The following is a 12425-nucleotide window of genomic DNA, read 5'->3' as shown; positions in this document are numbered from 1 at the left end:
CCTCGGGAGGTGTTCTGGGCATGTCCCTTCAGGAGGAGGCCTTGGGGTCGACCCAGGACACGCTGGAGGAAGTGTCTGGTGGCGAGGGAAGTCTGGGAGTCTCTGCTTAGACGGCTGCCTCTGCGACCCGGCCCAGGATAAGCGGTAGAAAATGGATGGACAAATGAACAAAAATGAAAACCTAAAACAGTGTGATGTTTCAGAGCAGATGAAAATAGAGTCACTTCTGTGGAATCATAAATCTAAACCAGCGTGTCGAACAAGTGCAGCTGAATCAGAAAACAGACGTCTTTATTCACGAAGGATCCTCTGGGTCTGTGAACCTGAACGTTTCATAACACAGGCTGACAGAAATCTGGATCTGGGCCAATTTGATGGGATACAAATAAAGATTTAAGACCACTTTGAATGAAAACCTGAAGTGACCCAAACACTAGAATTTTAGTTTTATGCCACATATCTGGACACAATGTCTGGACTGGATATAAACGTAGAAAGAACATTTACTGAAGACTAAACATGCAGGGTTTATTAGAAACAGGTTAAATGACTGATGTGGACCATGAGGTGGAAAAAAAGCATGGAGTGGAGAGATTCTCCACTTCTCCTTTCAGAGACGAAGAAAACCTTCACTCCTGAAGTAACTGCTTCATTTACTAATGAGGCAGTCAGTCCGTTTTGTGGGTTTTGGCTAATAACTGGGATTTAAATGTTTTAATGTGCTCTGTAAAAAAAAAAAAAAAAAAAACTGCAGCTAAATGAGACACAAATGGAAACAATGTGTTCTGAATTTTAGCCAGCCAGAATTTGTCTGAACCACAGCATGACTGACCTCGTGCCATCAAAGTTTGAAGAAGTTTGAAAAATGTGCAATATGAAAAGAGATGTAATCGTGTTTCATCGAGTGTTTCATCGACTGATCTACACAGCTTACCATGCAATATTAACTTTTAATTCTTAAATATTGTATCTACAGGTATTTTTTTATGTGCTGAATGTTGCTTTCATGAGTTATGTATGCACTACTTAAATCAATCAAAAAATGTTTAAATCAAATTGAGAGAATGAATTCAGGTGTCTGAAATCAATGCAGAACCATCCTTTGGTATGAGGACCACTTGCTCTTTAAAGCATCAGGTTAACCTCCCTCCTGAGTCATCCTGGAACTTAATCCTCTCACCTTCTCTCTCAACAGTGCCATGTTCAACAATATTTGTTCTCCCAGGCTTCTCCTGGAAAACTTCTGAATTACAGATAGATCTTACATGAAGCAGTTGGTCGTCTGAGATCATGGTCTACCAGGTCACTAAGAATTGCTCATCCACTTCTTCATCCAGCTCACTTTTTATTAGAATCACTTTCTTGGGCTACTTTTTACTTTTACTTGAGTCTATTTTTAGACTGGTACTTTTACTTGTACTTAAGTTTTATATTTTGGTACTCTTACACTTCTGCTGACTTGACTTTCCGGGGTATTCCTTTGTTCCTTCAACTTTTCCAAACAAAAGAAGCGTCTCTGGGCCCTTGCAGCTCTGTACACTCATTGATACATTGTTCAAACTCACCAGCTCAGTGCGACTCCAACACCAACCTCTTACCACCCAAGCTGGAAGCTGGAAGCTTAGCTGGAAGCTACCAAAAGGGGTTGGAAATCAATTAACTCTCAGGTGAGTATTACCTGTTCTACAAACAAGACAAACTATCTGCAATATGACTTAAAGCATGTCAAAATACATAAATACTTAAACAGCCTTTGAAATAACCTTTTTAATCTCAACAACCGAAACACTCCTTTACTTCTACCAAACATGGCACCGCTGTCTATTGTCCACAAACATTTAATTTTATAACATATTAAAACAAACCCACACCTTTAGAAGACTCAAAAACTCAAGAGGTAGATAGATAGATAGATAGATAGATAGATAGATAGATAGATAGATAGATAGATAGATAGATAGATAGATAGATAGATAGATAGATAGATAGATAGATAGATAGATAGATAGATAGATAGATAGATAGATAGATAGATAGATAGATAGATAGATAGATAGATAGATAGATAGATAGATAGATAGATAGATAGATACTTCATTGATCCCGAGGGAAATTCAGGTGATATTATCTGTGGTGTATCTGTTACTTATGTTGCTGCTTGTCATGTTCTGGTTATATAAAAATCAACAGTGTAGAAAGACAAGCATCATTTAATTTAATATCTTATGAGATGGTGAGAAAACTTCATTGAATAGTGAGAACAGAGCCTTTCATAGTTCACATTATCCAAAGAGCAAACTGAGGGATGACTGTTACCATACAGGTGTTTGTGCTGCCATCTAGTGGCTGTTTGTCAAATGTACCAAAAGTGTCTTATGTTGGTAACATGGAAAAATCTTCCTCAGGTGATTCTCTCTACGCTCTTGCTGGCACATGAAAAACAACTTTAAAGATTGAAAGGGTTATCAAGTATCTTTTTATTTGACTTTAAATGTTTATTAGTACAAACTTGAAAGTGTTGATACAAAATAATACAAGACACAAAATCTTATTATCAGGATTCTGAAAAGTCAAGATATCCAAATGAAGATGCATGAAGACGTCCAAACTTCCATCTTAAAGTAACCAAAGCTGTCGAAAAAAAAAGTCAAAACTGTTAAGAACAAATATAGAACAGGAACAAACAAACATCTTCAGAAACTCCTTGGGAGAAGGAGACTGGAAGGTCTAGGCTGCCAGGGGTCGCCATGGTAACCCCGCTCTGTCAGGAACTGGAGAGGTATACGAAGGGAGAACATCAGAGTGTGGACTCTCAATCCTGTTAATCACGAAGTGTAAGGCGAGTGCAAGAGGAGCTCAAGGAAGAAAAAAAAAATGGGTTGGGATCCATCTGTAGTAACTCGGCAGTGCTCGGGAAGTGGTCTGGCACTTCTCCAGCTACCAGACCAATTTTGAGATTTTTGGTCCGGAGCGGGACTCAAACAGTTGGCCCTCCAGTTTCCAGATTCATTGAGAGTGATTAATTTGGTATAATGTGGTCTCTGGAATGGGAGACAGCTTTTGTCTGTTAATATTTGCAGTCTTTGTGCAGCGATCGCCAGGACTGTATGGTTGCTCAAGTGCTAAAAACTGAAGTTCCCAGAATGACCACTTGAGGCAGGTTTTTCTGAAAGCGTTAAGGCGCACTCACTCTAGCGAAGTTGTTCCGTAACGCCCTACCATGCCTCAGCACGATCGCGATCCTTTCCCCATCCCCCCGCTGGCCTGCACTCACGTTTTGTATATAATGTTGTAATAGAAGAACAACCAGATTGGTGCAATACTAGCTGTCTGCTGATGTCACTTTGGCTAATGCATAGACAGTCCTACATAAAAGTGTAGCATATCATATTTCAGTTTGACAAAAAAAATACAATATGGCAGCAGTTTGATAGTTTCCTTTAGCATGTTAATGAACTCAAACAGCTTGATATGAAATATCCGATTCTCAGTGAAATTCAGTCATTGATGAACATCCACACATATGGGTCGTCAGCATACAGAGGGCCCAGTACGTTGAAGCACACAGCTCTGGTTTCCAGTAAAAAGTCCATGTGGTTCAGCAACCCCAAACACAGGTTTTCTACAAGATTCAGACAAGGAGTCCAGTCTTCAACCGACCGGGACATATCCAGTGCATCCATCCACACTGAGCCAAAGAGGTCCAGAGATTCTGGCCAGTCCTCGAGGAAATTCTCCACCAGTTCCATCTGGGTAAATAATCTGTTCAGATCTAAACATCAATGAGCAATAAGTCCTGCATACCAACAGCTCTGGAAAAGTGTCAGTCAGATTTCAGATCGCTGCGTTGGTTTCTTCTCTGCTGCTCTGCCTCGTCCTTGTTCCTGCAGAGCTCAGCAAATAAAGCTTTGAGCCTTTACACTGGTTACCTTGCAACCTGGCAGCAGAGGCAGGCGCTTAGTGAGGCCATCTGTCATCTACATCCTCACCTTAACCCCTTCTCTCTCTCTCTCTCTCTCTCTCTCTCTCTCTCTCTCTCTCTCTCTCTCTCTCTCTCTCGCTCGCTCGCTCGCTCGCTCTCTCAGATCACTGGAACAATAACTATTCAGAACCTACTGCCCTAATTTCATCCTCTGCTTTTGTAATGTGCTTTATTCTTAATTTCACATCATGTATACATATAATAAAAGATAAACACAACAACAATGCAAAATCTTGGCTGAGGATTTATTTACATGCTTTTGTAGTAAAGTTGATGGATTTACATGATTTTTTATTGACAAAAGTTTTCTGTATCTAAATATTGCTTTCTCTTCTAGTTGAACTATGAACTAACAGGAATGCTTGATTTAATGGGATCCTGTTTTATGGCGGCCACCACTAGATGGAGTTAATGTCTTTGTTTGTAGATGTGGTTGAGTGGGAATACAAAAACTTTTGGAACAAAGATGAGGAAGAAGTTCCCAAAAAAAGTGATCATATATGAGAGTTTAAATCCTATGTGTAGATAATTATATGCATTTTGTTGGTTTGAAAAGAGGTGTTGAAGTTATTCAATGATCTTCTTCTTTGGGATAATAACCCACTAATGAAACATGGCTCACAGTTTTTAGGATAATTTTTTTAGTTTTAGTTTTATACTTGTACAATGGATATGTATTGCTAAGACTATGTTTTATTATCAGTCGTGCAGTTTTATGAACTGTATTTTGGTAGCTGAGGTCATGATACTCCCTTCTTTGCCTTTGCACTGTTGTCTCCTATTTCTCATTATAGTGTTATTAATCATTTCAGTCTTTTGTGTTATTTTCTTTATCAAATAAAAAGAAAGGTGTCATGTTTGAATGTTTTAAAAGCATTTTGAACAAAGACTCGGTCAGGTTTCTGGTCACTCCCCTTTAGCATGACAGGGCACTGATTATTTGTTAAACGCAATGCACCATGGACAAACAGTTTCTGAGAGGATTTTTAAAAACTGCAATTAAAACTTGTAAACACAACTTGCCACTGCAAAAGGTATAATGAGTAATGTGTAATCGTTTTATATTGTATTAGTTGAAGAGAAGAGCTCAGTTCTGTTTATTTTGACATAGTTACATCAATCTCTTGTTTTAATTATTGTTTCCACACATGTAAAAAAAAAAATAAAAAAAAATACCAAAATCTTCATGTGATCTGTATGTGTTAACAATTTTTTTTTTTTTTTACTTCATTGACAGCCGCTCTAATAAAATGTCTACAAGAAGTCAAGGTAAACAGATGTGTGGATGCAAAGAATATATTTAGGAAAATTCTCCTCAAGCATGTTGCCTGTGATGAAGTTTATATGTGGTTTGACTTGTATGCAGTCAGTCTTCATGCACGTATAAGCACGCCGCTTCTTTCTTTACTGACACAATTATATTCTTTTCAATCTTTTGTTAAAACTGTTAATATGTCGAGCAACATAAAACACTGATGTTAAGACCATAGCTTTGGAGTCCATCAGCTATTTCAACATGGTCCTTTCACGCTGTGTGTAAAAAGAAAAGGTTTATGTAAATCAAGGGAGCATGCATGTCGGCTACTTCTGCCTTTAATGAGCAATATTTAACTATGACACCTAGCGTTTGAAATGGGTAATGCAGTCCACATTTAAAACAGAAGCTGTGTCCCCTCCTTGGGGTTAAGTTTCTTGGCCGAGGATGAATCGATCAACCACTCTGCATATCTTTGTTTAATCTACTTTATCAAAAAAGATTTGGATTTTGTTCCTGTGTTGTTTTGGTATATATAGGGAAATGTATACTGATGTGCACTTTGATGAAGTTTCACTGTGCAGGTGGTGTCGGTCAGGGGTCTCCAACAGGTAGCTCGGGAGCTACTGGAAGCTTGCAGGCAGGTTTTCAGTAGCTCGCCTATAAGTTGACTGACTGAATTATTCGTTTTTTAAATCTGACAGTAAATGCAACTCTTCCCACTATTCATATATTTGGCCCATAAAAACAAGAGTAAAGTAGTAATGTTTTCTTGTGAACTTTCAGTAAGAAAGCTTATACCATGTGGCACAATAAGAAGTGTAAAAATATTATTATTATTTGGACGTTGATGTGAATGTAAGATTATTGATAAGCATTGGTTTATTGCAGTTTCATGTGTACAAACATTAGCTTAATTCAGCTAATGTGTGAGGGAAAATAAACACAAGCAATGTGATGCAAATAGCTATTGGCCATTTTAATTTGTTGAAAGTAGCTCTCAGATGAAGAAAGGTTGGCGACCCCTAGTGTAGGTATAGGCTTATTATAACTTCTTTTTAGGGCAGTTTTTTTCACCCATAATAGTGGAGCAGAATCATCAAAAGTTTAAATGGAGTCTCTCAAGTGCAGATAATATTAATGAGTGAGTGCAAGTACAGTACTTTGTACAGAGTTAAGGTAGTACGGTGTTCACTGTGGAACTGGGGGGATTCCTCGTTAGTGAGCAGAGGAAGTTTCTCTTCCTGTGCTGTAAGTCTGCAGACTTCCTCTGTCTCTTCCGCTGCTTTTACTCACCGTCTTTCTCCTCAGAGTGGAGCCCAAGTGTTCTTCTCCCTCACCTCTTCTGCCCCCTTACTCCCCACCAAATCCCCCCTCCCTCCCCCCCCTCTCTCTTAATATCCAGCCACCGAACCACTGGGACCAGTTCCAGTGTGGCCTTATTCAGCTCAATGAGAAACGCTGTGTGAACGACCTTGTGTCCCATCGTGCCCATTGAACAACGGCTACGAGTGCGCTGAGACCCCGAGGTTTGAAGTCTGTAACATTTGATCCATGGGAAACCCTCGTGCACAATAACGCCGCTGAACAAAGTAGCCCCAGTTCTGTGTGTCCCAAGAGGGCCACTGTAGACCACAGATCTTATAACCTGTCCTGGATACATCTCTCCCCTGGGATAGAACCACTCCCATCTGAAATGGCGGGCCGGGTGGAAGAACCTGGGCTAGGTAGGGTTACACACACTCTGTGGTGCTGAGACTGAGGATCCAGCCTGTGTGTATCAGTGTACAAACTGTGTGTGTGTGTGTGTGTGTATCGAAAACAGAGAAAGTTTGTGTATTTCTTCTATTGATGAAATAGTGTCTTTAAGTAACAGTACTGAAGCAGGGCATCATGGGATGTCTTGCGAAACTATCTGTGTAATTTCATCACTTTCTGGCAAAAGAAAACAGCCCAAACATCCCTCTTGAAATGTTTATGTAATTTGATGAGGGATGTAACAAAAAGGAATCATTATCTTCTCTTTTTCGGGGAGGTGAAACAAAAGAAAACGCATCAAGCATTCTGTTACCCAAAGTTGAATGTTTTTGTCTGATCTGATTCTCCGCGTTGATCCTTTTACAGTTGATCCAAGCAGAACATGTGATACCATTAAAGGCATATTCATCCTCTGAACAACAATGTATACAAAGACCGTCACATCGGGAGGGAAAAACAGAAAGCCATTTTGTTCCACATTCTTTCGGTAATCTATTTAACAGAACAGAGAGCAGACTTCTCAATGAAGTACACGAGGCTCTGCAGCAAAGTCTTCTTGGAGAGAAGGTTTTTGATCTATAGTGGGGAGGATGAAAGGAGGACGAGGCTGCTGCAGTGACGTTTTTCTATTTCAAGCAAATTCCATCCAAAAAAAAGGAAAATTCTTTCCCCGTGTTGTAAAACTTTGGTAAAATGGATTGGATCGGTTCGCTACACTCTAAAAACTGAATTCTCACCCAGCTGTATTGGTCTAATTTAAAGCCAAAAATGTCCCATCTCCGGGCGCCGGTGGCCAAGTGGTTGGTGCTCAGGCCCAATGTACTGGGGCTGAAGTGCTCGATGGCGGGGCAGCCAGGTTTGAATCCCACCTGTGGTTCATTTCCCACTCTCTCTATTCCCAATTGCTGACTCTATCCACTGTCCTGTCCCTTAATAAAGACAAAAGCCCCAAGTTAAAACTTGAAAAGGAAAATCCCATCACATTTTTTTTTTTTTGCCAAATTCTTCCGAAAAATCTAAACCAGCCTTTATTTGTGAAAATCTGCAGCAACACCAGGCTTGTAAAAAGGACGTTTGTTTTACAGTATTCCCTTGAATCACTGAGAAACTTTAACTCTAATCATAAGCAAAGAGTGTTTCTTTTAAATCATCCAAAAAAAGAAAGAAGTGCTGTTAATATTTGAGCTTGATGTGTCGTGGTTTGGTTTTTGTTCTGTATTTGATCTTGTTTTAGTTCATTGTTTCCCTCGTGTTCTGTGTATGTATGTTCCTAGTGTGTTTACTTTAGTCTTGAGTGTGTTTCCCTGTGTCCTCCTATGTTGCATGCTAGTTTATTTCCTGTGTTGTGTTTTAAGTCTAGTCTTTAGTGTTTCCTGTTTTATTTTGTAGATCTGGTTTTGGTGGTGGTGTCAGTGTTAGGTTTTACTTTGTACTTGTCCTCAGTGTTCTGGTCTTGTGTTCTTTGTTCCTTGTGTTTCCCGCCTTAGTGATTACCCTGATGTTCCTCACCTGTCTCGTTAGTCTCACCTGTGTCTGATTACCCCTTGTCTATTTAGTCTCTGTGTTTGCCTCAGTTTCTTGTTGTGTCATTGTCATTGTCTCGTGGTTTGTCGTTGTCCTGGAATGTGTTGCTTCTCCCTGCTCCCTGTGTTTTCTCCTCGTGGCCTTTTTGGATTTCCTTTGTTTTTGCTTTTCGGAACGTTTTGGATTTTTCCTTGTAAGTTTTTGTTTTGCCTTTTTGTTAAAATAAATTGATTATTCTGCACTTGGGTCCTCCTCTCCCTGTTTCCTACCCAAAACGTGACATGATGTTCCCATTACACTGTGTTACATGAGTTATTATTGTTTCTTGTATTGTTTCTTAGCTTAGCATAAGGTCTAAGCTAAGCTAACACACCACAGGCTGTAGTAACTTTGAAGACAAGAGAGTAGTATGAATCTTAATCTGTTGCTAATCCCCACACAGAGGGCGTTTGAAATTATTTATTTAAAGTGTGTGCAGATAATTAAACCCAGGGAAGCTCAATGTTTAAGCTGTTTTAAAGGGACACATGTAAAAGAAAAAGAAACGCACATTACTGAGTGCAGGGACACGACAGCATGAACTGATTTTTGTTCCTGCAATGTAATTAACACAAGAAGACACACAAAGCTGTTGCAAAGACGACACATTTTCTCCCCAGCATCCGTGGCAATGTGTCACATTCACCTGTTTCTCTCTTGTTTCAGTGTGTTTTATTGGCTGTTTCTTTCATCCTTTCTTCAGTTTTACAGGTTTGGCTCTTCAGCTGACCCCATCAGATGATCCCTTTTGCTTTGAGCACTAGAGACAAAGGAGGCTGTTGTGTGTTGTTGTTGCTTGTTGGGATAGCTGCTGTGAGACGGATGCCATGTGTGTCGCTGCGGTGAGGCTAAGGAACCGTGGGGTCCTGGTTTTAAAGCTTTCCAGATGAGCTGAGGTTGAAATGGGAAAGCCAAGGATTAGGTCTGTGAGAGCTGAAGTTGCGCACGAAATGTTCAAGGAGAAATATTGCAACATCTGTTTTTTCACTAAAATTCGCAAGAAAGGTGGAAGAAAATCATTTGCCTAAAGGCTGGTGAATCAATAGCATTTTCACACAAACAGACCAATGTCCACCAATTCAAAAGATTGACATTAAACGTTAATGCAGTTAACGAACAACTTCATCTGACAAAGGTATAGAAGTCTCCTGTACTCATTTACTGAAGAAATAATAAGTGATGAAGGCCCAGGGGAGAGCGCTGTCATATTAAGATTAACTTTACTGTTTTTGATGAAGAAGCAAAATAAAATAAAAAAAACATTTATTCATTCATTCTGAATAATGCCTAACTTACCTCTGCACACACACACACACACACACACACACACCACACTAACATTGGCAGATCTTCTGTCCCGTGCAGGATGCCAGCCTGACCATCAGGAGTCATTTGGTACACAGCGTCAATCCCCAGCTGTGGATTAAACCTCACAACCCTGAAAATAATACACAAAGTGACCAGCTGGCTTTGCGCTCTTTGTAATTCTTCATACTCCTTCCATAGAAATGTGACTCACATGCGTGGTCATATGAGAAGAAAAGTGAACACATTAGCACATTGTTGTCAAAGCAGGGAGTTTAAGTATGTATGGAGCTGCTGCAGCTTATATTTTATCACTGTCATTTTCTCTGTGGTGGAGTGAATGATCATTTCACTCGACCTGATGAGGAAATCATCAGTTGTTCAGATAAAATCAGAGTCCTTCAAAGAGAGCTCTCTGTTTACACCCATAGGACCATTTTGACGGCTCATGGAGCCTCACAGTAGCTCCCAGAAGTGAGCAGTTGACTCGTGCCTTAATTTGGTCTTTTGAAAAAGTTTTCTTTATTTTGTCCGTCCTAATTTTCATTGTCTTCTTGAGAGCTGAATTTTCCTTCCTTATTTTGCGTAGTCCTGCCTTTGCTTTTTTTTTTGTCTCTTTAATAGATTTGATCGACTGACTCACCGGCAGCTGTTTGCTGATTGGACTGTGTCGGCTTTCTCTGTCTCTCCTCACTAGCCATGTCCTCTCTTTCTTCATTCTCATTTTCCCCTCTCTCAGTCTCCTTGTAGCTTTTTTCATCAATCTTTTAAGTATTCAAAATGTCGCTCGAAAAAAATATATATATGAGAGTTCATACTGTGTCATCTTTAAGACTGTAGCTGTGATCGTCGTGGTGCAGGGCTCCTCCTCTTTATGGCTGCAGGGCGACGCAGAAAGACTGTGGGAATGGCATCTTTCTTCAGTCTGGTCTTGTCGTTTTTTGTCCTGACAAACTGCTCTACCTGAAAATGTATCTGCAGAATATCTTGAGTTTGCTTCACACACACAAGTCAGTATTCTCTACCCACATAGGCTACATTCAGTATCTTCATTTAAAAAACAAACTAACAGTAAGCTTTCCGTTGGATTCTGATAGTACGAATTTCTGTCAATACGTTCAGTTTGGTTATACTTTGTAGAGGTGACTTTACTGTTAGCAGACTATGTTCTATTCTGAGAAGCTATGACCATATTTGAAGAGAAGAATGTCATTAGAGGTATTCTAAAAGTGTAAATGTATGGCCTCAGTTGACAGAGGAATGAGGAATTGTTCTTCAAATAGAGGTTTGACATTGAAAGAGTAAAGGTGATGTGATTCTCTAGACCATGTATAGAAATATCCAAAGTGGGAAAGAATTTATGACATCTGTTGAACGGTATATAATGGCTCCACACTGAACATTAAATTGTCTATCTTTCAGCCTGCACAGAGTCTCAGTGTTGTCTGTTAGATTAGAACCACGGCCGTGATATGATGGGTTAATATTACCCAGTCTGTTGATAGATTCAGTTTTAGGGACATTTATATTATTCAACCCATCAGATTCTTTTTATGAAACAGTGCAATTTAGGTTATGTAAATATATGCTTATATAGCTGCATGACAAACTGTATGACAGGTTATTAATTTTTCTGACTTCATGAGACATTTGTTTAATGAATTAATAGTGGTACAGAAGTGCAAAGTAAATGCATCTAATATCTATTTTTGTATAATTGTATAAGCTCAGAACAATGGATTCAAATTGGCCTCCAATAACTTGCGGGATCTGTCTGAGTCTACATGAATCATGTGACGGTCAAGCACTCAAACCTCCGTTTTTATAACTCTCTCTTTTAAGCGCTCTGGATGCAATATGTCTTAAAGTGGGTTTCCAAACGTACAACAGAACAACAACAAGCCTCTCACCAACAGCAGGAGCATAGTGTGCAGCTCCAACAAGACAGCATCTGAAAAAGATAATCACTCTGCAGCAAGGAACCAGTCCCGCAGACTAAACTGAGACAGAAGCGTTGAGAGATGCTGTTCAGTGTTTCCGAGTCCCAGGGGATGAAGAGGAGGATCATGACTCTCTCTGCAATTCACACAGTAATTGCCTGTTTGTCCAGAGCTAATGAAGGTTACACAAACACAGAGGGCAAACACCTCAGTCTAAAAGTAACCAGGTTTGTGATCTCTGATATCCTACAGCTGCAGTGTTCCCGCACATGCTTCAGTCGTGTTGCTTTTGTTCGTTAGGATTAAAAAATATTTTTATTTGACAACATGACCACTCAGTGTACACGTCGCTTATGAACTGGTAGTATTAGTCCACGTCATAGTGTCTGCAATTTCTTACTTACAACTTCAGTCACACATCTGAAAACAACTATAACAAGCAAAATAATTGGCTGGTAACAATTATAGGTCATACCACAACATGCAACCACACCATCACACAAACTAATGAATTGAGCCAATTCGTTTGTTTTGTGCTTTGGAAACTCCAGGGATACAAGATAAATAAGTTGAGATCCAAGAAAACAACCGAAAACAGAAAATATCAAATGTATTGATGCGA

Source organism: Symphodus melops (assembly GCF_947650265.1).
Source record: "Symphodus melops genome assembly, chromosome: 1".
Taxonomy (NCBI): domain Eukaryota; kingdom Metazoa; phylum Chordata; class Actinopteri; order Labriformes; family Labridae; genus Symphodus; species Symphodus melops.
The sequence above is the reverse complement of the archived record's forward strand: the minus strand, read 5'-3'. Positions refer to the sequence as shown.